Below are 27,558 nucleotides of genomic sequence, written 5' to 3'. Positions count from 1 at the left end.
TTCTGCTTATCTGGAGATGCCCGTATGTGGTGGGAGAGAGTGAAGAGCAAGAGAATAGTCAATCAGATGAACTGGGCTGACTTCGAGACGGAGTTTTACGAAGAATTCTTTCGTCAACGAATCACCAACAAGCATTATGAGGAGTTTATAGAATTCAGACAAGGTGATCTGTCAGTGGAAGAAGTAGTCAAGAGGTTCAACAGGCTGGCTCGCATCTGCCCAGAGCTAGTAAGTACGGAGAAGGAACGAGTCAGACTGATGCTTAGGATGCTGAGACCAGTGATAGTACTTAATGTGAGTAGTGGAACACACCAGCCTCAGACTGGCGAAGAGCTGGTCAGCAGAGCATTAGTCGCTGAGCATTATTTGAACAACATCAAGGCACAACGAGAGCAACACAAGCCAGACAAGATAAAAAATAAGACAGTGGAGAATCAGAGACCCTAGTCAAGTGATCAGAATTGGAAGGGCAAGGGTAACAAAAGGAAACAATGGAATTTTGGAGGTAGCCAAGAGGAAGGCCCAACAAACAAGCAGACCAAGTTTCCTCCCTGTCCTAAGTGTGGAAGAGTACATCCAGGAACCTGTCTTTTGGGTACAATTGGATGTTATTCATGTGGTCAAGAAGGACATCTAGCTAGAGCATGTCCTAACAAGTTTAAGGCACCTCAGCAACAGTCAGTGCAATATAGAGACGAGCCTGTACAGTTACACCACATGACAACATCGCTAGAAGGACCCTGTCTCAGTCAGGGACGGTTGGAAGCCCCACCCGATCCAACCAATGCCAGAGTATTTTCTCTTACTAGGGAAGAAGCTGTCGGTGCCCCATAATAGTCACAAAATTATTCTAAGTTCGAGGATGAACTTTTTATAAGGTATGGGGGATTGTAACGACCCAATTTTCCTCATTAGGAGTTCTAAAAGTTCTTAAAAATATTTAGAAATACTTTAGAAAAATTCTAGAGATTTTTAGGAATTTTTAGAATATTTTTATGTAATTTTTGAAGGTCGTTTGGTATTTTTACTAAACGAAGGAAGTTTTGACAAAAAATGTCCATGCCGAGGTTCGAACCAGCAACCTCTGATCTGGTCAAAACCCGGCTAACCAAGTGATCCAGCCGTCGATTTTGTTTAGAAAATGTAGGAAAGTTATTTAAGATAACAGAATTTGAGGAAATTAAAGGGAGAACTTAGGTGTTAATTACCGTAACCCGAAACCTTTTCCCTAAACCTAATTTTCCTCTCCTTCCTCTCTCCCGACGGCGTTTCTCTTCTCGCGCGGCGTCGACCTCAGCTCGGTGGACCGCAGCAGAAGGCGAGGGCGTCGATTCCGCCGGCCGGCCAAGGTTCTCCGAGGGGTTCCTCCACCTCCTTAAGCTCTTCTTGACGAGGAGAAGTCGGGAGCACGAAGAAGAGTCGGGATTTCGAGTTCGCCGAAAACCTTAGAAGTCTCCTTCTCGGCAGTAAGTCCAAGAAACCCAAGGTAAGTTGCTTCTCACCTGCAGTAAGGGTAGTTTCGAGCTTCGATTTCTTCTCCTTTCCTTGCGTTCGGCAGTAGTATGCTGGGAGTTTAAGAGATTTGCTTTCTCCTTTTTGATTCGGCAGTAGCATGTTTAAAGAATTGGAAGCTTGAAGGGATTTAGGCTTGTTCCTTGTTAAGATATTCTGGTTTTAATGAAAGGGGCATGTTTCAATTATAGAAATGTTTTAGTTTAGTCTATGCAGCCTTGTATTGCTTCGGATTTAAGTCAAGAATGACCCAATCCGGAAATGGTGGTGGTGTTTGGAATTGAGGAAATTTCTGGGTTCTGTTCAATGTTGCTCTGATTTTTAATCTAGCTGTGGATTTCCAAGGTTTATTCAAAAGATTTTGATGTGTTACATGGTGATTTTCTGGATCGTTGTGTGCTTTTGAGTTCTTTAAAGGTATTAATACGGGATTCATTTAGGTTGCTTTGCTGCTAGAAGAATAGGCAAGTATGGACTATAGGTGTTATGAATTGATTATCCTCGACAGCAGATATATATTGTGTGCTCAATGCTAGGAACAGAACTAGAGTAACATGGAGGATAGTATGCATTACCTGTGAAAAAAAAAAACTATGCTAAATGCTATGAACTGAGCTAGAGTTGATTATGATGGCTTAGCGACTATTCAAATCAATTTTGTGAGTTCTGTGGGAATTTTTTTGGTTAGTTCGTGTCTTTATGTGAAGAATGCTATGATTGGAGTTTTCATCTTTTGTCCAGCAACTATGTTGGTAAGTGTTAAATGCTATACTAGAGAATCTATCTTCCCTGTCTAGTATAAGTGTTAGTATGTAGCAACCAGTGATAAGTGATAATATGTAGCAACCGGTAATAAGTGTTTAGTTAGATTTCAGTGGCTTGTTTAGAACAGAATTTTATTAAGCATTAGTGTGCAGATTTTTAAGCTTCGAATGCAGATTTTTATTAAGCTTATATGCAGATTTTTGTTAAGCTAGTATGCAGATTTCTGTTAAGCATTAGTGCAGATTTTTGATAAGTATTGTACATGCAGATTTCTTTTGTATTCTATGCATGATTATGTGTTACATAGTTAGTTTCATCCATAGATGCATACGAAGGATACCCTAACAGTATTTTGGGTTTAAGAAAAGCATAAGAAAGATAAAGAAAAGTATAAGAAAGATAAAGAAAAGAAAGAAAAGGTCATGGCCTTAAGTAGATCCTAAAGTCAAGACTTTAGGGATTTTTGGCACACAAGGTGTCTCGTTAAAATGCCAAGGCATTTAAAGAAGAAGTAATTAAGATTATAAGTATTTTACTTTTAAGAAGAGGCTAATACCCGACTTCCGAGGTTATCGTTAAACAAATCCAGGTAACCAATTCCGAGGTCTTGGCCCTGGTAGACCGAGGTCTGCTCTTTTAGGATTGGTGGCTCGCTACCCCAACCTATTAAGGGAACGCGCATAAGATGGTACTACGCCTGGGCCCAAGAAGAAGTTAATTATTATTTTGAAGTATTATAAGTATAAGTTTTTTGTAACGACCACCCTTCTTACTACTACTACTCTCTAAGGATGACCGTTACTTAACTACTAACTCTACTTAACCGGTATGATTAAAATTCTCGAAGAAACCCTACCGAAAAATTCCGGCAGAGTCTCCCCTGTACCGGTGACCTTAAACTGACATACATAACATAATATACACAGCCACAGGCGGCTGGAACACATATCAAACACACAAAAGCAATAACATCACCACGCAGTTTAATGAAATCAAATCATGCAAGTAATAAGTAGCGGAAACAAAATAAAAACATACAGTTAACTAACAGCGGAAGACTAAATGACTCATCTAATACATTCTTAATAAATGACAATCTTAATAAATTCTTAGACTAAGTCCTAAGGCTTCCATAGTCCTGGCATCACACATCCCTCGAACACCTCCTTGTCGCCTTCCTTTCTATATCTTTTCCTTTCCTGTATCTGCAGTAAGAGGAAGTGTAGTCTATAAGCAAAATTTGCTTAGTAAGCGCTATCTAACTCACAAAAACTCGATATGCATGTATATAAATAAAAACATGCTAAAACTGAATGCTAACATGTAAAGCTACTCATGCTCATAAATAGCAAATAACAGTAAGCTAACTCATGCTCTTCTAACAGTAAAGAAACATACTGAAAGGCTAAACATGTAAGACAAGTCTATACTATCATGCTAGCATAAAGAATTTAACTCACTGAATTCTAAACACTTTCTGATTCTTATTAAACTTGCTTAAAAACTTATTCTTTTATTTCACTTATTTAAAACTTATTCTTTAATACTTGTAAACTTTTGTAAACACATTGTTTTATTAGTTCAAAAGCTTATACTTATAATACTTCAAAATAATAATCAACTTCTTCTTGGGCCCGGCATGTACCATCTTATGCGCGTTCCCTAATAGGTTGGGGTAGCGAGCCACCAATCCTAAAAGAGCAGACCTCGGTCTACCAGGGCCAAGACCTCGGAATTGAACACCTGGATTTGTTTAACGACAACCTCGGAAGTCGGGTACTAGCCTCTTCTTAAAAGTAAAATACTTATAATCTTAATTACTTCTTCTTTAAATGTCTCGGCATTTTAATAGGCACCTTGTGTGCCAAAAATCTCTCAAGTCTCGACTTTGGGATCTACTTAAGGCCTCGGCCTTTTCTTTTCTTTTCTTTATCTCCTTTTTACTCTTATCTTTTGGTACTTTAGTAGGAAACCACAACTAAAGCCGAAATAAATCTGTCCATGCTAAATTAGGTAGTAATGAAACAACAAGATCTACTAACTGGAATTTAAACTTGCTAAAATTAAAGCGTAACACAAAACTAGACTTGCTGAACTTAACATAAACTGTCCATGCTCATAATCTGAGTTCACATGCTTCAATTAACGAATTAACAAGGAGAAACCAACCTTAAAACTAATCATGTGTATAGAATTAGCAAGGAAAACTAAGCTACAATGACAAATTCTGCATACCTAACCAATACAAAAGAAACCAGAAACTGATTGCTTTAAAGGGATGCCACTCATGCACATTTAATTACTTAAGGAACTAGAACTCTAAATCTACTCATGCTCAAACCTATAGCAACGAAATAGAAAATGAAATCTAATCATGCATATTCTATAGCAAATGGGAAAGTCCAAACAGCAGGCTAGAATAAACCAAAAAAAAAAACTGAAATGCTAATCTACAATGCTAACCATTCAAAATCTGCTATGCTAGACAATCAAAAATCTGCAATGCAAGCTCTAAAGCTAGGATAGGTTTAATGGGCTGTTCTTGTTCAACTTATAGCACAAAAGGAATGGGTTGTTCTTATTCGGAATTTACTACAAGATTTTGAAACTAAACTTCCAAATCACCCAACTGTGCAGGCTTGTAAACTACAAGGAAGCCAACCAATAAGACTAAATCTGTTACAGGTTCCAAAGCAAAGACAAAGTGCACTAATTCCCTAACAACATAACTGGTTACAGCAGAAAACAACAAATTGTTAATTCAATCTAAAACCTTGTAATGATTTCTGGAAACGAAACAAAACCATCTCGAAACAGCAAATCTCATAGCAAGGGATCACAAGCTACTAATCTTATCCACCGAATTCAAACTTCAATTCAAAGAAATACAATCTGTTTCCCTTCTTCGTTCCCTTTTGAGACTCACGGCAACAACCTCACAACAGGCTCCTTACGGCATTCATCACAGAAAACAACAAGTAAAGCAAAAACTCGATAGCTACTCTTACCGCAGGTGAGTAAGCAACTTACATCGGTTCCTTAGACTTACAGCCGGCGAGAACAATTCTAGGGCTTCGGAGAACTTGAGCTTTCGGTCCCTCCTTGTGCTCACGGCTCCTCCTCGACGAGAGGAACGCAAGGAGATGAAGAAGCCTTTGAATGAGCCTTTGGCCGGCCACCGGAGACGCCCTAAAGCTCGGCTGCGTTTTCGCCGAGAAGAGTCGCGCCGTCGAACTCGAGAGAAGGGGAGAGGGATCGAGAGAATAAATTTCCTCTCTTAACTTAACCTCTTTTATAACCTAATACTTCTGTTACAGCTTAAGAATATTTCGCTTCCTTTTTATTACGAAATTCTCGTTGGATCACCTGGTCAGGAACGTTTGATCAAATCAAACCGTTGCTGGTTCGATTCCCCCGCAGCGCCCTTTCTCGTTTTAATTAATTTTGATTTCCCAACTACGGCTTAAGTACAATTCGACCCTTATTTGATTAAATAACAACTGCTAGCCCAGTTGGTCCGTTGGGCTTTGCTCGAAGCCGCAGGTCTGGGCTTCGATTCCCGTCCGCGCCCCCCTTTTTCTCCAATTTATTTTGAACGTTCCATCTACTGCATATATACATTTCGCTCCAAATAAGGTTAACAAAAATCATGTAGCTCAGCTGGTTGGGCTGGTTTTGCTCGAAATCACAGATTGCAGGTTCAAAACTTGGCTTCAACATATTCCTTTTCTCTTTTTTTTTAAACTTCTTCCTCTTGGTAAAAATACCAAACGAACTCCAAAAATTGCATAAAAATATTCTAAAAATTTCTAAAAAATCTCTAGAATATTTTAAAAGTGTTTCTAAATATTTTAAAGCACTTTTAGGACTCCTAATGAGGAAAATTGGGTCGTTACAATCCCCCATACCTTATAAAAAGTTCGTCCTCGAACTTAAAATAATTCTGGATATCTCTATCTCATACTGTTCTCACGCTCCTAAGTAACTTCCTCGTGCTTCTGGTTCTAAATAACTTTCACTAATGGTACTCTTTGTTCCTTAGTCTCTTAACTTCTCGGTCCTCTATCATTTATCTCGGATCGTACCCATTAGTGGTCTTTGTAAGACTTGGTATCTTCTCTATCCTTTCTAAACATACTTATGTATATATGAATATAAGAGAAACAAAACTAAAATTGTCTCTATTCTTTCTAAGCATATGTATCAAAACATAGAAAATTAAAACATGAATTTTCTTCTTTCCTAAGCACATATAAGCAGATACTCTATACTGCAAATAATGAAGAAAGCATAAAAGAAAATTAAATACTTTCTTACTTGAAGACGGCAAGGATGGTGCTGATGTGTGATGCTGGAGAATGGGAACTGCTCTGATACCAACTGTAACGACCACCCTTCTTACTACTACTACTACTCTCTAAGGATGACCGTTACTTAACTACTAACTCTACTTAACCGGTATGATTAAAATCCTCGAAGAAACCCTACCGAAAAATTCCGGCAGAGTCTCCCCTGTACCGGTGACCTTAAACTGACATACATAACATAATATACACAGCCACAGGCGGCTGGAACACATATCAAACACACAAAAGCAATAACATCACCACGCAGTTTAATGAAATCAAATCATGCAAGTAATAAGTAGCGGAAACAAAATAAAAACATACAGTTAACTAACAGCGGAAGACTAAATGACTCATCTAATACATTCTTAATAAATGACAATCTTAATAAATTCTTAGACTAAGTCCCAAGGCTTCCATAGTCCTGGCATCACACATCCCTCGAACACCTCCTTGTCGCCTTCCTTTCTATATCTTTTCCGTTCCTGTATCTGCAGTAAGAGGAAGTGTAGTCTATAAGCAAAATTTGCTTAGTAAGCGCTATCTAACTCACAAAAACTCGATATGCATGTATATAAATAAAAACATGCTAAAACTGAATGCTAACATGTAAAGCTACTCATGCTCATAAATAGCAAATAACAGTAAGCTAACTCATGCTCTTCTAACAGTAAAGAAACATACTGAAAGGCTAAACATGTAAGACAAGTCTATACTATCATGCTAGCATAAAGAATTTAACTCACTGAATTCTAAACACTTTCTGATTCTTATTAAACTTGCTTAAAAACTTATTCTTTTATTTCACTTATTTAAAACTTATTCTTTAATACTTGTAAACTTTTGTAAACACATTGTTTTATTAGTTCAAAAGCTTATACTTATAATACTTCAAAATAATAATCAACTTCTTCTTGGGCCCAGACATAGTACCATCTTATGCGCGTTCCCTAATAGGTTGGGGTAGCGAGCCACCAATCCTAAAAGAGCAGACCTCGGTCTACCAGGGCCAAGACCTCGGAATTGAACACCTGGATTTGTTTAATGACAACCTCGGAAGTCGGGTACTAGCCTCTTCTTAAAAGTAAAATACTTATAATCTTAATTACTTCTTCTTTAAATGCCTCGGCATTTTAATAGGCACCTTGTGTGCCAAAAATCCCTCAAGTCTCGACTTTGGGATCTACTTAAGGCCTCGGCCTTTTCTTTTCTTTTCTTTATCTCCTTTTTACTCTTATCTTTTGGTACTTTAGTAGGAAACCACAACTAAAGCCGAAATAAATCTGTCCATGCTAAATGAGGTAGTAATGAAACAACAAGATCTACTAACTGGAATTTAAACTTGTTGAAATTAAAGCGTAACACAAAACTAGACTTGCTGAACTTAACATAAACTGTCCATGCTCATAATCTGAGTTCACATGCTTCAATTAACGAATTAACAAGGAGAAACCAACCTTAAAACTAATCATGTGTATAGAATTAGCAAGGAAAACTAAGCTACAATGACAAATTCTGCATACCTAACCAATACAAAAGAAACCAGAAATTGATTGCTTTAAAGGGATGCCACTCATGCACATTTAATTACCTAAGGAACTAGAACTCTAAATCTACTCATGCTCAAACCTATAGCAACGAAATAGAAAATGAAATCTAATCATGCATATTCAATAGCAAATGGGAAAGTCCAAACAGCATGCTAGTATAAACCAAAAAAAAAAAAACTGAAATGCTAATCTACAATGCTAACCATTCAAAATCTGCTATGCTAGACAATCAAAAATCTGCAATGCAAGCTCTAAAGCTAGGATAGGTTTAATGGGCTGTTCTTGTTCAACTTATAGCACAAAAGGAATGGGTTGTTCTTATTCGGAATTTACTACAAGATTTTGAAACTAAACTTCCAAATCACCCAACTGTGCAGGCTTGTAAACTACAAGGAAGCCAACCAATAAGACTAAATTTGTTACAGGTTCCAAAGCAAAGACAAAGTGCACTAATTCCCTAACAACATAACTGGTTACAGCAGAAAACAACAAATTGTTAATTCAATCTAAAACCTTGTAATGATTTCTGGAAACGAAACAAAACCATCTCGAAACAACAAATCTCATAGCAAGGGATCACAAGCTACTAATCTTATCCACCGAATTCAAACTTCAATTCAAAGAAATACAATCTGTTTCCCTTCTTCGTTCCCTTTTGAGACTCACGGCAACAACCTCACAACAGGCTCCTTACGGCATTCATCACAGAAAACAACAAGTAAAGCAAAAACTCGATAGCTACTCTTACCGCAGGTGAGTAAGCAACTTACATCGGTTCCTTAGACTTACAGCCGGCGAGAACAATTCTAGGGCTTCGGAGAACTCGAGCTTTCGGTCCCTCCTTGTGCTCACGGCTCCTCCTCGACGAGAGGAACGTAAGGAGATGAAGAAGCCTTTGAATGAGCCTTTGGCCGGCCACCGGAGACGCCCTAAAGCTCGGCTGCGTTTTCGCCGAGAAGAGTCGCGCCGTCGAACTCGAGAGAAGGGGAGAGGGATCGAGAGAATAAATTTCCTCTCTTAACTTAACCTCTTTTATAACCTAATACTTCTGTTATAGCTTAAGAATATTTCGCTTCCTTTTTATTACGAAATTCTCGTTGGATCACCTGGTCAGGAACGTTTGATCAAATCAAACCGTTGCTGGTTCGATTCCCCCGCAGCGCCCTTTCTCGTTTTAATTAATTTTGATTTCCCAACTACGGCTTAAGTACAATTCGACCCTTATTTGATTAAATAACAACTGCTAGCCCAGTTGGTCCGTTGGGCTTTGCTCGAAGCCGCAGGTCTGGGCTTCGATTCCCGTCCGTGCCCCCCTTTTTCTCCAATTTATTTAAAACATTCCATCTACTGCATATATACATTTCGCTCCAAATAAGGTTAACAAAATCGTGTAGCTCAGCTGGTTGGGCTGGTTTTGCTCGAAATCACAGATTGCAGGTTCAAAACTTGGCTTCAACATATTCCTTTTCTCTTTTTTTTTTTAAACTTCTTCCTCTTGGTAAAAATACCAAACGAACTCCAAAAATTACATAAAAATATTCTAAAAATTTCTAAAAAATCTCTAGAATATTTTAAAAGTATTTCTAAATATTTTAAAGCACTTTTAGGACTCCTAATGAGGAAAATTGGGTCGTTACATTTTTGAACAAGTAAAACAAGTTTTACCTAAGTATAAGGTATTAAAGAATAAGTTTTAAACAAGTGAAATAAGATTCAGAAGGTGTTTAGAATTCAGTAAGTTTAGTTCTTTATGCTAGCATGATTGTATAGATTTACTTTACATGTTTAGCCTTTCAGTATATTTCTTTTAATAGTAGATGAGCATGAGTAGTTTTCCTTTTGAGCATTCAGTTTTAGTTTTCAGTATGCTCACATGCATATCGAGTTTTGTGAGTTAGATAGCGCTTACTAAGCATTTTGCTTATAGATTGCATTTCCTCTTACTACAGATACAGGAAAGGAAAAGATATAGAAAGGAAGGCGACAAGGAGGTGTTCGAAGGATGTGTGATGCCAGGACTATGGAAGTCTTGGGACTAAGAAAGAAGTTTTCTTTTAGTTTCTATTGTCTTTTGCTATGTTAGAAGTATTTGAGATAGTACATGATATTTTGATGTGATTAGGACATAGTAGATGAATTGTGATATGGTGTGATGAGTTGTGGTATTGTTTCCTTTATTTTTGATTTATTATACTGCGTGGTTGATTGATATGTGTTCCAGCCGCTTGTGGCTGAGTATATATTGCATGTATTGTTGAATATGGTCACTGGTACAGGGGAGACTCTGCCGAAATTTTTCGGTAGGGTTTCCATGTGATTTTTAATCATACCGGTTAAGTAGAGTTAGTAGTTAAGTAACGGTCATCCTTAGAGAGTAGTATAGTATAGTAAGAAGGGTGGTCGTTAAAGACTTATCGGCTCAGCCATCTTTGGGCAATTATAGGAAGGAGTGAGCATATTTATTTGCGATCAAGATCTTAGCGGGGTTGAAGTTCAACGCTAATTTGTTGGTGCAGAATGAAACCTTACTCTATCGGACTAGGCTAAGTCCAAATGCAATCAAACTAGATGACCAACTGAGTAAGATGCTACTTCTATTAGATTTTCCCTTTCGCTAACTAACTTTCCTTAACCTTGTAGGTCAAATCATGTTTAATGCGTCAATGAACAAGGTTTTGAAATGGATCTAACCTCAGTGGAGGGTGTATAGGCCTTGAAGGATGCAACTGAGGCCTCCTCAAAAATGTCACTGTCTTGTCCCTCCATAGTGGCTGAAACTTCTACGACTGTGGCCGAGTCTTCTGAAGTTGCAATTGAGGCTTCTGCTTCGACTTTTCCAACTGTTGCTACCACCGAGACACTGACCCTGATTATCAAATTGGTGGAGTCCCCTATAACAGTTAATCCTAAGAGTAAGGCTCAAGCCAAAAATCGATCCCGAGAGAAGGATTGTACTCCTAGGTGGCCAACGTTCTCCATCCCCATTAAAGAGACTCATAGCTACAGTCAGAAATCAAGGCATGAGACTAAAAACTCAAGAAGCAAAAATAAGTACCTAAGGTTGGGACCTTAAAGAAACCAGCGACTGAGCTTGGGGTCTCAAAGAAACAAAAGTCAATCCCACCCCCGAGAGGGGGGGGGGTGTTCTAGATCCATAACCTCTAATGGGTTTCCCTCTTGAGGCAAGTGGCAAGGAAAAGGTTGTGGCAACCAAGGCCTCAGTGACTTTGGTTGTTGGTGGTCACTACCCCCATACTTGAGTGGGCATAGTCAACCACCAGCATTGCGACTAGACGTCATACCTCTCCACCTTATGCACCATAGCGATCGAGCTCTATCCTTGCCTTACCGCACCAAGGTCCTCATGTTGAGGAAAGACTGATGGAATTTGGCCCCTCCCTAGCTATGCAACTCTGAACCTATGAGATGGAAGTTATGCCAGAGTTAGGTCTCTTGGATCTGTTTGAGAATCTAATTGAATCTGCCTTGAAGGTAAGATTTGTTGTTTTAACACTAATTCCCTTAGATATTGGTAAATTATAATTTTGATGGCGCAGTCTGAAATGCAGATGAAGGGATTACACTAATGACTTCTTCACTTAGTGAAGCGACACCGAAACATGAAGGCCTGGATAGTTGAGTTGGAGAGCCAACATGCTCAACCGACCCCATTGGAATGCAAGGTCATGAAGGCTTTGGCCATGACCAATAAAGCCAAGGTTGAAGAGGTCATGGCTCAGATAATGAGGGAGAAGGCTGAAGCAGAGATGGAGAAGTTATAGAAAAAGACCAGGGCACATTTTGATAGAATCCAGGAGTTGTAATAGGAGTAAACTCAAGCTCAAAATGTTGCACACGCCTCCAAGGAGATGGCCACACAAATCAAACTTGCAGATGACTTAGGAAAAAGGCCCAAGAGGAGTTACTCCATGTCCAACATGAAATGGTTGTGCAAGAGGTGAAGCTAGCCACATTTGAGACTCAACAGCTGCAAATTCTGTCAGACCTTATCAAAGAAAAAGTTGGAATTACAACTAGCTGATGCGAGTGAAAGAGAGGCAAAGATGACTTTTGAACTAGAGACGTCATAGTCCAAGCGAGAGACAACCCAAGTTGAGTTTGTTGGTGTCTCTATGTGCATTTTAAAACATTATTTTCAAAAAATATGCACTAAAAGCATAATAATTTTTTAAATTATTACAATATACATCACACACACAACCACAATGATACATATGTGTAGACCTAATCGTAGAAAAGCTTCATTTAGATATTATACATGTTGGATGATGTTTAGTGGAAACGACATTAACTACAACCCTCACAAGGATTGCCTCTATTGATATCCATGTTGAGATACCTTCGAGACAACTTCACAAAGCCATAAGTTTCATCTTTGTTTTGGTACTAGCCAAAGGAGAAAGACGATTGTTGTCTCACCGCAAGTGAACGGTTAAGTCTTCAAGTAATAAAATATCGATCGCATAGAGATTATGGACTAAAGACTTGCTGAGTCTACGAAGTAAGTTATCTAAACTATCAAAATTTAAGCATTTAAGAATCAGAATGTGTGTGTGTGTGTGTGTGTGAGAGAGAGAGAGAGAGAATGCAAGTGAGATTAGAAAGTTGGTTGAGAAATGATTCTAGGATTTTGGTTTCATCATAATACAAGTTGATATACTATGAATTGTTTGTCTCCTACCATCTATGTCTATGCACTTGTAGGGATTCTAACTAAATACTGGTACGACCCCACATTGGTTGCACTAGAGTATTTATCCTGTTAGATTTCAATGTTATTAAGTAGAAAATGTAACATAAAAAGTCCGATTAAAGGGACACTCCCTGTCACATGAGGTCCCCCGGCCATATAGTTTAAATTACACAGATCACTTCCTAATATGGAATTGAGGCAAACTCATTAAGCTCTATTTAGATAATCCCTTGTAGAGAATTGACCTCCTTTTTAAGGTGATACTCTAGAAAGTCTGGTTAAAGGGATACCGTTTGTCACTAAGGGCCCTCTGATCATACGATCTAAAGCATCTCCCCTACTTGGTTCACATCCATTCAATTAGACACACACTCTATCAATCATACTTCACATACACATTCAATCAAATAAGAACAAGGCATATGTCATTGAAATTGGAAATTGGCAAATCCATAGTATATACATCAACATCACATCATAAATACTCTTTACATCCTAGAAATTGGAGGACTACTCCATAGCAAGAGAAATAGAATTTAAGATATAGAATGAAACAATCTACAACTCAAATCTAAGAGAAAAAAGAAGAGAAAGCTTAAACGGATAAATCAGAGTCTTTAAGAAGGAAATCCTTGCTAGGATGATGGACAGATCGCTGAAATCGACTTTGGATCGTCAATCAATCGTCAAAATCTATTGTGGATTTGGACCTCGTGGGTTTCCCTAAAGAGAAAAAACCTTCTTCCTTTCAAATAGGGATTTAGGTCGCCTTTTATAGTAGGGGCACACGATCCCTGCTTCACCACCACACGATCATGCCAAGGGGCATGCCTGTGGCATAGTTTTTACCTAAAAACTATACCTAAAAAAATGAAATAGGGTGCAATAAATATAAATCGTGCTCATAAAATGCAAAGAGATGTGCGATAAACAATAGCTAAAAACTTACAAATCTGCACACATCACATGCCCAAATTTAAATCTTTACTTGTCCTTAAGTAAAAACCTACAATCTAGACTCCTATGGAGAAATAGTGCATCATAATCCCTAGTGAGTCAATCTAATCTTATCATATGATTCATTGGTGAGCAAGATAAAAAAAATTATTTGAGATAAACACTTACCTGCTACACGCATGGTTCATCCTTGTCAAACTACATAAGGTCTCAAAGGATTGCTCAGAATCAAGAGAAATATAACATTTATTTTCTTAGTAACCTAACTCGATTTCAAAAAGATAAATTGTTAGTTTTCATTCACGACAAATATTTTTTTACCCCTTATTCTTGAATATGCATTTTTTTTGCTTGCAAGTTGTAGCACTATAACAAACATAGAGATATTGATTTTTTTTAAATGAGTTGACATGATTTGAGTTTATCCAGTAACCAAAATATAATTGAGAGGTCACCTTAGAAGTACAAGTACTAGTCCAGTTCTATAAATCATGATTATTTTTAGAGTTATCTACCATTAAAATTAGGTAAAGTGAAAACATATCCTAAAATAAGGTCAACACTCAAACTCTTATAGTAAAACATTGCTCATTTCATGCTAGCATAGACAAAAAAAGATAGATTACTAAACATACTTGTACCATAAGTCACAATAGCCACATGAAATCTAGAACCAACACGCTAGCTTTTTTGCATTAAAGGCAAACAATAATAATGTGATGACTGATGTAAATGACATGTCACATGTGAATCAAGGTAAAATCAAAACAAATTGAATCAACTAAAGAAAACTACAAGATAATACTGAAGTAGATGAAAGAAAGCTGTAACCAAGATTGAAACAAATGAAACATACACTAAAAAGATTATGTACATATCCCCAAAACTTGGATATTTCATTGTCCTCAATGAAATTGAGATCAAGAAGATGGAAATTGACAACAAGAAGGTGGAGAAGGAGGATGAGAACCAAGAGGAAATCTAGGTAGACAAGGCAGGGTACCAAGATGCTCATGATACTGAAAAAGAGTAAAAACATGTTGCCTCGTCAAGTCCATGGAGTGTCTAAACTCCTCCTCTCTCGCCCACTCTCGATACTGATTACCTACAAAATAAATAACTTGATCTTGGAACTCCTCTATCCTCTCAAAATGATCCTAAATTTCTTGAAATTGTTCTCGAGTAGAGGAATCATGCTCCTCCAATAAGTATTGGTGGGCAGCATGCTCCTCATGAAGAGTATCCATAGTAGTGTAGAAATTCGAGAAATCAAATCTAGAGTGACTCATATCGTCATATGTAAATGAATGTCTAGCCAGCCCAGGGTATCTAGAGAAGGAGGGTTCAGATCAATCCCCGACGATGGGGGCATACTTAGATGCTAAGTCCTTAACAACCCAATTGACAAGGTTTCAATCTGTGGTACAATCAGGGTTAGGTAAAAGAAGTGGAAATTTATTTCTCCTAATGAAACCAAAATTATTCTCTTCCCAATTAATCATTTTCATTGCTAGACAAGTATCAAGATCAATCTTAGAGTCATCATGTATAACATCTAAACCAAATAATTCATACTCTAAGTATTTAGCAATTTATGTAATTAACCCACCAAAAACAATTGTACCCATAGAAACTTTTCCGAATCTTGCAAGGGTTTGAAGGAAGTGGAACGTCAAATCAAATTTGAATTTATTTAACATAGCCAAGCTTAACTTTTCTAACTACCCTGTCACTTTCACCTCAACCAAAAATAGTTTTGCTCATGACACGGTGGAGGTAGCAGAAAACTAGGTTTTGAAGAGATGAAGTTTTGGAGCAAGATGGGTCATAGGGTCCATTAAGATTTGTAATTTAATTCCAAAATGAATTGTTATTGAAAAAGTAATCAAACCTACGAGATTCCCGTGGGAAAATCAAAGCAATTATTGAAGTCGTAAAGAGACCATTGGTAATCATGATTTATCATGTGAAATCTAATTTTGCCATCATGATTATCCAAAGTAAAATAAGTCTCTAAGAATCTTAAGAATTCAAGGGTAATGCGGGGATAGGTCGGATGATTAAGGTACATCAAGTCATTTCAATCTAAGTTGATAATTAACCAATCAACATCATTCCTAATATCTAAAGCATCCATAGTGTGAGGGTCATGATATCTCGAACAAACTAATTTATGAGTAACAAGAATATCAAATATAGCTTTCTATTCATCATCTATAAAAATAATTCCAAGATAATTTTTGTTACCCTCGCCACATGCTTGATGTTTGCCTTTATTGGATGCCTTCCCTTTTCCTTTATTGGGAGCCATCCCCTTCCCTTTGTCAAAGTAGTCACCTTGGTTAGATCCACCCAATTTTTGCAATTTCTTCAACATATTGCAAGAATACAAGTAAGGAGGAGTGAGAAGGCAAGGAAGAAATGTATTGCTTGAGAGAATGAAGAAAGGTGGGGAATCTTGGATCCAAAGACGTGAGAAGAGAAATTGAAGTTTGGAAAAGAAAGAACTCTTGAGGAGGAAGAGGTGATGCACGTAGATTATATATGTTTTTAAGTATTGATTGACACATATTCAGTTATATTTCTTAATTATGATTTACGTTATCGCACCCTATTTTATCATTTTATCAACATGATTACTCTTTTTGTTCGGAGATCTACTTTTGATTATTTTTATTTACAAGACGTGATATAGAGCCAAAATGGAGGAAGAACGCGTGTTGAAGCAACTTCGGAGGCAAAGATCGACAAAATAGGGTTGTGCCAGTCTTGACACGACCTCTTTTCAGTTGATGCAGTTGTGTCTCACAAGAGCTAGCTGAGGAAGTTTTCCGCACAGAGACACAAGCAGGTCGTGCCTTTAGGCATGACCGTGGCACGCTCTAGCCAAGATCCATGCCTTGACCATGCCCTGAGACACAACTGTGCTATCTCCTCCAGCAGAAAACACGGACATGTTGTGCCCAGAGGTACAGTCATGCCTCTATTCCTAGAGTGCTCCATAGTCTGGTCGTGCCCCAAGGCATGACCCATCCACTTTAGGTCGTGTCTCACACTGCTGGGTTATGGCTTGAGGCATGACCATGTGGAAAACATGCAAGGCCATTCCCCCTACCTATTAAAAGATACTTTCTCCCCTTTTGAAGGGGAGGTAGGGTTGTCCCTTTAGGGGAACCCACTTGGGTCATCTAGACACCACATTCCGATGATTTCTTGGCAATCTGTGGCCACATCCATCATCCTGTCCTATTCTACAGTGTGGATTTTTTTACCGAAGCCTTGGATCTCTAATCGGCTAAGCTTTCTTCTCCTTACTTGTAGTTTTGAGTTGTAGCTTGCTAATTTCCATGTCTTAAAGTTCTATTTCTTATGCTATGGAGTATATTTTCATTATTCTATGATATAAGGAGTAATTGTGATGTATATTTGATGTAAATTCCATGGATATGTGATGTGTGGTCGCAAGTACACGACTACATCGTCAAATAATAAAAAAATTGATCCATATGGACTGTTGATTAAGCAATAATTAACTTCGCATAGTGAATTATCTAGACAATCAAAAGATGGTTCGATTACTAACGCTTAAGAAAGAAAGAGAGTTGTTAAGAGAAGAGAGAGAGAGAGAGAGAGAGAGAGTAGAGAGGGAGTGCAAGTGAACAAAGGGCGAAGGTGAAGTTATATTTTAGGATGAATCTAGGATTTCAGTTTCATTTAAAATGTTAGTTAATGTTCCTCTACATTGTTCATCTACTTAACTCCATACTTATATTCCTGTAGAGCTTCTAACTAAAGTCAGGCACATCCCCGCAAAGATCGCACCGGAGAGTTTACCCAAGTTCTAATGCTATTAAGTAAAGAAGTAACTTTAGAAAGTCTGGTTAAAGGGTTATCCCAGTGCCCCTGGTCATACAATCGCTAGAGTTATCTGATTTACTTTCTAATAGTAGATTAGTGTAATTAAGTAAAGAGGTAACCTAGAAAGTCTGGTTAAAGAGATACCCTAGGCCCCCCGAATCATATAATCGCTAGATTATACAAATCACTTCCTAACATTAATTTGGAAAAAAAATCCCTTAAATTCTAATTAGCTTCCCTTGTAGCAAATTGCCCTCCATTTCAAGGAAAAGTTGTAGAAAGTAAGGATACCCTCTATCACAGGATTTTTTGATCATACAATCCAAAGTCCCTCCTCAACACGGTCAACAAAACTCTACATCTACATAAGTTGACCTCATATACATTTTATCAAATACATACAAGGCACTAAAGGATCAAGTAGAGATGATAGGGAAGGTGAATATCATTCATTTAAAAAAATCTTTTTTCTTTTATCAAAGTAAGTAGCGGAATGGAACAGTAAAGTAATACAAGTGACTCGTAAGGTTACTTAATTTGGAATCTATGTCAACTCCTACTTTAAGACTTGTATTCCTTAATCACACCGTTTGGTAATCCACTAAAAATACCCTTTTCAAAACCTTCAGCGAAGAGGTAATTTGTACCAGAGTTTTACAAGAATTATGCAAGCTAAACTTAAATTTACCGATAAATAATATTTGATATGAAGATTGTCAGAGCTTGTTTGTTGTCATAGCTTGCACACGGAAGTGTAGAGTAGCAGCATGAACAAAGAAGAACATTAAAAATTTTCGCAGCATTGTCATTAGCTCGAATCTTGAGGTCTTTTTATAAGCTTTCTTTGATTGATCGAAAAGATGTTTGTCAATCACAAAGACGTTCGGTCGACTGATCTGTTTGGTTGACTGATCTCCCTATTGGTCAATTAACCAATTAGCTTTCCTTCTTCACCAAGATCCAATCTTCATGTCATTAATGCCATTAAATGTTCGATTGATTGATAACCTTAATCAGTTTACCGATTCCCTTGTTTTCCATCTTCGCCAAGATCCAATCTTTATGTCATTAATGCCATTAAATGTTTGGTCAACTGACAATCTTAATCGATTGACCGATCCCCTTGTTTTCCTTCTTCGCCAAGATTTGAATATGCTAGTTCATATACCAAAATAGGTTTGGTCGACCAATCCCTAAGTTTGGTCGAATGATCCTCCTAACTTCTAAGTTTTCTTCTGTACGATCTGAACTCTACCACATCAGCTAGGTTCAGTCGACCGATCCTCTTGTTCGATTGAGCGATTCTTCGATTTCTATAAAACAAAGTTAGTTTGATATAACAATAATATTTCTGCAAAATACAGTTAGCACAGTATGAAATAATATAAGAAAGGCAGTAAGACCTATCTTGATCTCAACTTGGAACTCTCCCAGTTTCTTCAGTTGGATTAGTGACCTAAGATTTATCCCTTCGTGGAACACGACTTCCCCATCACTCCTCTCTAGTTGCTTATCTCAATTTACCTGCCAAATATCGGATCCTCTAAACCTATTTGGACTTTGACTTAGCATTGGATTGGCTTACCAAGGCTTCACCTTGATATCAAGTCCTCAGGACCTATCAAGTCCATCTTCCAAGTGTCAGGTCCTAGATCCACCTGGTCTTTCTTATTTGGCTTCTACGATCTGTAAAGACTTCCCTACCTATTCGTGACTAGGACTTTCTCGATTGAGTAAACATCCTGCACACTTAGTTAATTTATCATATCACAATAATACTTAACTTGAATATTTGATAACATCAAAACTCATGTTCGATTCCAATATCTCCCTTTTTGATGTTTGGCAACTAAGGTTCACAGTTGAGTTTAAAATATGAAGAATTAAGTAAACAAATATTTTTCCTTAACTCTCCCCAAGTTCAATAAGTCCCCCTAAATTTATATCATAATATCTCTCCTGCTTTAACGCACATAAAAAATTTGGGGTAATAACAAACATCAAGTCCAAGGCATTCAAAGGAAAAAAAACTAATGGTTTGAAGATTTTGAGACAAAATTTGATAAGTTAAAAGTTTGAAAGCTTCTTCAAAGAAAATTTCAAAAAGGTAAAATTTAGGCCCAAAAGATTTAGATTTTAAAAAGGTCTAAGACTTGAAAAGTTTTCTTAGATTTTGAAAATTTCTAGGGAACAATGTTGAAAGGAATACAACAATTTGAAAAAGTTTCTAAGACAAAGATTTGAGAAAAGCATTAGTAAATCAAAACAAGCTTTGAAATTAGGCTTTGAAAAATTTTCAAGAAAAATATGTGTTAAAAATAGTTCATGTATAGCTTTTTGAAAAATTTGTAAAATTTAATTAAGAGTTAAAAAAATATATTTTTTGAAAATTTTAATTATGTCTTTTAAAAAAATATTAGAATTTTTTTGAAAATTTGTACAAAAAAATAATTAAGTGTTAAAAATATGACAGGTATACTTTTTCAAAAAAATTTAAGGAAAATTTGAAAAAGTATGAATTTTTCAAGAAAACTTAAATTTTGAAATGGATTCAAGAGTGATGTTGATGCTCCCCCTTAATTAAGCAATATCCTAAAGTCCAAGCATGAAGTGATATGCAAAAGTTTTGAAAATATTTTAAGAAAAGAAAACATCTAGGAAATAGTCCTTAATTAATTGTCTAACCTTCGTACTTAGCTGACTACCACAAGATAACAGCTTTTGACTCAAGTTAGTCAAAATGAGTTTTTATCTCCAACTAGTTTGTTACTAGCTAGTTTATTCAAATTGATTATGTATTTGTTTAAATCCTAGATTTATATCGATACACTGACATAAGTATCTAAAATCTTAGGCTAAGTCCTAAGTATTTCACACTCTATGTTTCACAATACACAAGTAAGGAATCCTACTGTGCTTGTGAGATGCTGACTACTAAATCTATAGGATCATGCTATTCTAGGGTAAGTTCTAGACTACTCCTCAAAGAAAAAATATTTTGAAAGTAATTTTAAAAATAATTTTTTAAAAGAGAAATTTTGAAAATAAAATTTTGAAAGGGGAATTTTAAAGATAAGTTTTGAAAAAACTAATAAGTAGTAATTTTTCTAAAAAGTATATCAAATTTATTCTATCGAACACATTCCTAATTTCCTTATAAAGTTACTAAATTCAGATTCTAGTAATAGTTTAGTAAATATGTCAGATAGGTTAGATTTAAAGTCAATATAGTTAAGTTCTATATTTTCTTTTATGATATGATCTCTAACAAATTGGTGTTTGACTTCTATATGTTTTGTTCTAGAGTGATGTGCCAAATTTTTAGTTAGGTTTATAGAACTTATATTATCAATACAAGTTTTTACATTTTTGTATATTAGATTAAAGTCTTTTAAGGTATGAGGCATCCATAACAATTGAGCTACGCATTCACCCATTGCTTTGTATTCTGTCTCAGTAATAGATAAGGCAACACAATGTTACTTTCTACTAAACTAACTAACTAAGAATGATCCTAGCAATTGATATCCACAGCTTGTACTTTTTCTATCTAACTTACAGCTAGCAGAATCTAAATCAGAATAGACAACTAACTCAGAGTGTGAAGTTCTTGGATACCACATTCCTACACTTACAATTTTTTTAGATATCTAATTATTCTTTTAATATTGGATAAGTGGGATTCTTTAGCGCAGGTTTGATATCTAGTGCATATGCTTACTACAAATAATATATCGGGTCTACTTGTAGTTAAGTATAGTAAACTTCCTATCATATTTCTAGTGTTTTAAGTCAACTAAATTATTATTTGGGTTACTATCTAGGTTTATGTTACTTGTCATAGGTGTTTTTTTAGTTCTTTAGAGCTTTCCATACTAAATTTCTTAATTAGTTCTTTTGTGTATTTGCTTTGGTGTACATAGTTTTATTCTTTAGTTTGTTTAATTTATAGTCCTAAAAGTAGTTTAACTCTCCAACTAAGCTCATTTCAAATTCATTTTTTTATTAAAGTTATGAGTTCTTTTAAGAATTTTAAGTTGGTCGACCCAAATACTATGGCATGTACATAAACTTGGGCTATAAATATGTTTAAGTCAAGAGTTTTTATAAAAAGTGGTGTCAATTTGACCTTCTTTAAATCCTTTTGAACTTAGGAAACTAGACAATCTTTCATATCAAGCTCTAGGCGCTTGTTTTCATCTATTTAATATTTTTTTAGTTTTAAAACATAGTTAGGATGTTCTAATCTTCAAAACCTGGTGGTTGACTTATATAGACCTCCTCTTTAATTTACCCATTTAAGAATACAGATTTAATATCCATTTGGTATAACTAGAATCATTTATGTGCTGCATAGGCTAGCAGCATTCTTATGGATTCAAGCTTAGCTACCGGAGCATAGGTCTCATCATAATCAAGTTCTTCTACTTGACTAAATCCTTTAGCAACTAATTAGGTTTTGTTCCTAAAGATTTCTCCTTTGTCATCTAATTTATTCCTAAAGATCCATTTAGTGTTAATAATCGACTTATGTTTACCCAGTCAGGCTCAGATAGTGCATCATCTATGGTTTTGGACTTAATTTTAGATATTAAGGCTATTTGACTTAGGTTTCTAAAAGTTGTTCGAGTTTGAACTTTTAACTCTGGATTTCCTATGATTTGACTAACTGGATGATCTGGATTTAGATGTATTGTTCTTAGGTTAGTGTTTACTATTTGTTCATTTTGTTTTAGTTTTTCTTCTTCTTTATGATGAGTTGAATTAGATTGATTATTTATTTTCTCAAAATCAATTATCTCTTTATTTAAGTTAGGATTAATAGTTTCATCAAAAATAACATTAGTTGTCTTCAATTTTCAAAGTAGATTTATTATAGACCCTATAAGCATTCCTGGTAGATGAGTATCCAAGGAAATTCCTTGTTAATTTTTTAGGTAAATTTGCCTAAGTAATCTTTAAGGTTTAAAATGTGTATATTGCATCCAAATACTTTTAAGTATTTTATGTTTGAGATTTTATTGAAGTAAATTTCATATGATGTTTTGTTTAGTAATTTGTTTATTATAATTCTATTTTGAACATAATAAGCCGTATAAACGGCTTCAACCCAAAAATATTTAAGTAGATTGTATTCATTTAGTATTGTTCTTGAAACTTCTTGTAGGGTTCTATTTTTATGTCTACTAGTTCATTTTGTTGTGGAATTTTAAGGCATGAAAATTCATGATGGTAGCCATTTTCTAGGCATAAGTTTATAAATTTTTTATTTTTAAATTTACCTCCATTATCACTTCTAATTTTCTTAATTTTTTATGTCTTTTTTATTTTCTATTTATTTGCATAAATTACTAAATATTTCAAAGATTTCATTTTTATGAGTTAGAAATTCTACCCAAATATATTTAGAGTAATCATCTATTATAACTAAATAGTATAGGTTTCCATTTAATGATTTAACTCCATGGGAGTCGAATAAATATAAAAGTAACAATTGAAGTATTTTATTTATTCTATTTTAGTTAGTTAGTTTATGTGTTGATTTTATTTATTTTTCTTATTGACAAGGGTTACAGATTTTATTTTCAAGGATTCCTAATTTAGGTAGACTTCTAACTAATTTATTTTAGTTTATTTTTAATATATTGCTAATATGGGTGTGAGATGGTTTCCTATGCCACAACCATGTTTCTTATTTGTTGTGTCAAAAGACACATAGGTAAGGATTTTTATAGATTTATTGAGTAAATATTGTTATCTCTAAATCCTTTCAATAATATGTTGGTTGATTTATTGTAGCTTATTTTGCATTTAGAAGATAAAATTTAACTTTAAACCTAGCATCAGATAATTGACTTATACTAAATAAGTTATAATGAAAGTGTTCAACAAGCAATACTTTCTTAATTGAAATATTTGACTTTAATTAAATTTTACCTGTAACAATTACCTTCAGTTTGTCATTCTTTCCAAAAGCAACTTATCATATGTTTTTGAACTTAATACTTGTAAATTTATGTTGATCTCAAGTCATATGTCTAGAGCATTTATTGTCCAAAATCTATTTATCCAAAGCTTTGGGTTCTTACATATAATGTAAGAGTTAGACCAAATTTTGGTTAATGAAATTTTCCTAGATCTTCTCACCATTTCTAGGTTATCAGCCATGGTTAGCCTATGGTTTGTGTGAGATGATTTTAAGTGTTTAAGTTTAAGATGATTAGCTTCAAGTGAGTTAATCAAAGTATTTGAGTTAATTTATTTTAATTTAAATAATGATTACTTCGAATTTTATTAATTTTTAATTAAGATGAATAATTTAAATTCTTTTTATTTAATTTAAGTTAATTATTTTTGTTTTAAATTGAGTTAAATAATAATTTTGAACTATAAATTGAATTAATTTCAAACTTTGTTAATTAAATTTTAATTAGTTTTGAGTTTTAAATAATTAAGTTAATTTAAATAAAAAATAGGTTACGTAATTAAGTTAATGATTAGGTTTAATTAAATTTTGATTTAAATTGAGTTGATAAATTTGATTTTATTTTGGATTTATTGTTTTTGAATAATTTATTTGATTTCAAATTTTTGTAATTAATTTATAGTTTAGTTTTAATAAATTTTGAATTAACTTTGAATTAATTTTCATTTAAGTTTTAATTAAGTTTAAGTAGTTTATTTATTTATATAAGTTTGAATTATTTAAGAATTCTTAAAAAGGTTGTTTAACTCTTGTTAGATTCAAACATAACTTTGGGTTCAAACACAACGAACATTATTAGAGTAACCACATCTGAGATAACTTTTCAAAAATGACCCTTAATACTAGGTTTTGGTTTAACTAGCTCATGTTTAACTGAGGTAGCTTCGACTATATCCACTAAGTCTAGTGCACCAGGTAGAACACATATAATTCAGCCTAGACATACATTCAACAAAGTTTTTTTGGTGTACTATCTTCCCAATCCATTTCGATGCTTTGTTATTAGGGTTTGGTATACCTTTTTTTATTTATAAGCATCCTAATCTAAGAAGAAAAGTAAATCTAAATCCAAGCATATATATTCAATTAGTCAAGTAAGATGAACATTTTTTCTATTTGCTCCCCCTGAGTCATAGCTTAGATATGATATATCTAAGAGATGGATCTAACTTTTGGAGATCAAATACCGATTTGGTTCAATTTGTTCAGTTAAACATGATTTTGAGACCCATGCTTAGAATGATTTTCTTATGTTTTGACTATGTAAAGAAAAGTATGATTTGTTTGTTTTGTTTGGTTTATAAGAGAGTCTAAATCTATTGTACATGACTCGTTGCAATCCAAGTATCATATTTAGATACTTGGATCTCAATTCGAACTTTTTCAATATTTTCTTGAGTCACTCCACTTGAGCTTTCAAGATAAAATTCTCTTTCCCAAGTTTACAACTTAAGTTAAAGTTCCAATTTGAACTTGGTCAGTAGAGTGACTCAAGCTAACTTGCTCCTTAAGGTGATCCATTTCCTTAAGTAGTAAGTGTTAGACTTTCGAGCCGCAAAAATCACTTTTTGCGTTGTCGAAATCTCGAAGCTAGCCATGGATCCGTGCGAAGATAAATAAAAAATATTCATGTACATGTTTGTCTATACTAGATCTACCTTAGATCTACATGAAAAAGAAGTATTACCCTTGTAGAGATGCCCTTTGCTTATCCCGCTCATTCAAATGATTGTCGGATCTCGTAGAGTGTCAAGTGTACACTGCTCTACACGTATTCACATGGAAAAAAGGTGAAGAAAACCACTTAGAGTGTGCTAGCACTCCTGAGAGGTCTCAGCAATGGAGGAGAAGGAGAGAAGAAGAAGAAAGGAAGAAGAAGAAGCCTTGAATTGCCTTGATTCAATGTGGTCGGCCACTGATTAGAGCTCTTATATCTCCATGTAATACCAAGAGTCATGGCTCTTGGTCTTCCTCATGAGGTGGCACACAATGATGTAGCCTTGATGATGTGGAACATCATCATTGGCCGACCCATGCCAAGTCACAATGAGGTGGCATTTGGTCAAGTCAAACTTGACCCTTCATCTTCCCTCTTAAGTCAAGTCAAACTTGACCTCTTATCTCCCATGGTTGATCAAATCTAACCATTGATTTAAATCAATTTAATTTAATGAATCTCTATTCATTGGTTTAAATTGATTCAATAAATCATAGTCTAAATTAGACTCATTCGACACATGAATCAAATTGAGTCCAACTCAATTAATCTAATCTGGATTACTCTTAATCCAATTTGGTTCATCACATGAACCTAATCCTCTTGGTCCATCATATGAACCTAATCTCCATCTAACTGCCCTTTATGTGTGACCCTATAGGTTCTTGTAACGTTGGCAATACTCCTAAACCCATTTAGAAACATAAGTAATGAGCGGTATCTAGCAACACATCATTACTACCCAAGTTACAAGAATGTTGAGATCCAACATCACTGATCCGACGATAAGAAGAGGGACCCCCCCCCACTGAGGGAAGTCAACGCCACGTGGCCGACCGGCCGACCAGAGAAGAGGAGATCGGTCGGCCGACCGGAGAAGAGGAGACCGGTCGGCCGAGCGAGGTCCCAGCGGAGTCAAAGGCACCCGGCGGGGAGTTAGGGTTCCGACGCTCGTCGAACAGGATTGTAAGGCTGAGCGGATGGTACTCTCGGCCGAAGACATAAGATAGCATACTGCTAACAGTCCTCACAAAGCACATTATCGAGTATCTCCCAAGTAGATCACTATATATGGCAGGCCGGACGTAAGGCAAGTGCTGGCCTGCCGAATGCCCGACAGGGAGAAAAGAGGAAGACAAAGGACATATTCTGACAGCGGGCAGGCTTTATAATCCGACCATACTCCAAATCTAACGACAAGGGGCTCCGCTGTCCCATCGAATACATGTTTGGACTGTAGCAGTATGGTGTCAGGTAAGCTTGCTGACAGGCCCTTACTGGGGTACAGGTTGAGGACACGTGTTTGCCTAGGTATGTGTGCCTGAGCTCCCCCCAGCTCTATATAAGGAGCTTTGCACTTCACCAGAGGTACGCATTCTACGATTTTTGGAGCCACTTCTTTGTTGTCGAGCTTTGCCTCACTTGAGCGTCGGAGGATCGTCACCGAGAACCCCTTCCCGGCCTGATTTCTGTGCAGGTTCGCCGGAGCACCATACGACCGACCGGAGATCTACGTCAGCAGCTTGGAGAGTGCCACGTGCCCAGCGTTCGTTGATTCAGCGATTCGGACAGGATCAATTTGGCGCCGTCTGTGGGAACGCTCCTGCATCCGATCGGAAGCAATGGACGAAGCTGGACGACAACACTCGGTGATGCTCTCTACAGAGGAGCTCGATGCTTTGATCGAGACAAGAGCCGCCAAGCTTATGGAACAGAGACAAAAATCACAAGCCGAGCGGGCGGAGCAACAAGCAAGATCAGCATCAGGCAGCCGAGCGGAAGCACCGCAGGCCACAGTTGCATTCCATCGGGCCCTATTCCACACTCCTCCTGAAGTCGCAACAACTAATCGTGATCGAGGATCTTCTTTGGATGAAATGCCAAGACGAGATAACAAAAAAGGGAAAGCCCCCCGAGCGGATGCCTCTCCCGAGCGGATCAACCGTCAATTTTCAGAGGCTATTCTACGAGACCCCCTGCCCAAGCATTATGCGCCTCCAGCGATCGGTGAATACAACGGAACCACCGATCCGGATGATCATTTAGGTAAGTTCGACAACACGGCTACTCTTCATCAGTACACAGATGGAGTGAAGTGTCGAGTTTTTCTTACCACCCTCTCGGGATCGGCCCAACGGTGGTTTCGGAGATTG

Source organism: Zingiber officinale, chromosome 1A (assembly GCF_018446385.1).
Source record: "Zingiber officinale cultivar Zhangliang chromosome 1A, Zo_v1.1, whole genome shotgun sequence".
NCBI classification, from domain to species: Eukaryota; Viridiplantae; Streptophyta; class Magnoliopsida; order Zingiberales; family Zingiberaceae; genus Zingiber; species Zingiber officinale.
The sequence above is the reverse complement of the archived record's forward strand: the minus strand, read 5'-3'. Positions refer to the sequence as shown.